At 36.5% G+C, this 1317-nt stretch overlaps 1 protein-coding gene across 1 annotated transcript in view; it reads left to right on the forward strand.

Annotated features, from left to right (window-relative positions):
• Positions 1–1317, forward strand: part of KIAA1328 (KIAA1328 ortholog) — a 323965-nt gene that overhangs the window by 19868 nt on the left and 302780 nt on the right.

A 1317-nucleotide genomic window follows, 5' to 3' on the forward strand; every position in this document is an offset into this window, starting at 1 on the left:
TTCCATACAAATTTAAGGACTATTTGTTCCAGTTCTTTGAAAAATGTCCTCGGTATTTTGATCGGGATAGCATTGAAAGTGTAGATTGCTCTGGGTAGTATGGACATTTTAACTATGTTAATTCTTCCAATCCATGAGCATGGAATATTTTTCCATCTTTTTATGTCTTCCTCAATATCTTTCAAAAGTGATCTATAGTTTCTAGCATATAGGTCCTTTACGTCTCTGGTTAAGTTAATTCCAAGGTAACGCATGGTTTTTGGTGTTATTGTAAATGGGATGGATTCCCTAATTTCTCTTTCTTCAGTCTCGTTATTCGTGTATAGAAATGCAACTGATTTCTGGGCATTGATTTTGTATCCTGCCACCTTACTGAATTGTTCTATAACTTCTAATAGTTTGGGAGTGGATTCCTTTGGGTTTTCCATATAGAGTATCATGTCATCTGCAAAGAGAGACAGTTTGACTTCTTCTTTGCCGATTTGGATACCTTTTATCTCTTTTTGTTGTCTGATTGCTGTTGCAAGGACTTCTAGTACTATGTTGAATAATAGTAGTGAGAGTGATCATCCTTGTCGTGTTCCTGATCTTAAGGGAAAGGCTTCCAGCTTTTCCCCATTGAGAATAATGCTTGCAGTAGGCTTTTCATAGATGGCTTTTATGAGATTGAGAAATGTACCCTCTATTCCTACACTCTGAAGGGTTTTAATCAGGAAAGGATGCTGTATTTTGTCAAATGCTTTTTCTGCATCTATTGAGAGAATCATATGATTTTTGAATTTTTCTTTCTGGATAAAATCTAAGACACTGATAGATTTGCGAATGTTGAACCACCCTTGCATCCCAGGGATGAATCCCACTTGGTCATCATGAGTAATCCTTTTAATGTGCTGTTGTATTCTATTACNATGGATAATCCTTTTAATGTACTGTTGGATTCTATTAGCAAGGATCTTGTTGAGGATTTTGGCATCCATATTCATTAGAGAAATCGGTCTGTAATTCTCCTTTTTGAGGGGGTCTTTGCCTGGTTTGGGGATCAAGGTAATATTAGCCTCATAGAATGAGTTTGGTAGCTTTCCTTCTGTTTCTATTTTTTGAAATAGCTTTAGGAGAATAGGTATTATTTCTTCTTTGAATGTTTGGTAGAATTCCCCAGGAAACCCGTCCGGGCCTGGAGTTTTGTTATTTGGAAGGTTGTTTATCACTAATTCAATCTCCTCATAATTAATTGGCCTGTTTAAAAAATCAATTTCTTCCTGTTTCAGTCTTGGTAGTTTATAGGTTTCCAGGAAGGCCTCCATCTCTTCCAGATTG

The sequence above is a fragment of the Ailuropoda melanoleuca genome, chromosome 14 (genome assembly GCF_002007445.2).
Source record: "Ailuropoda melanoleuca isolate Jingjing chromosome 14, ASM200744v2, whole genome shotgun sequence".
Classification (NCBI taxonomy): domain Eukaryota; kingdom Metazoa; phylum Chordata; class Mammalia; order Carnivora; family Ursidae; genus Ailuropoda; species Ailuropoda melanoleuca.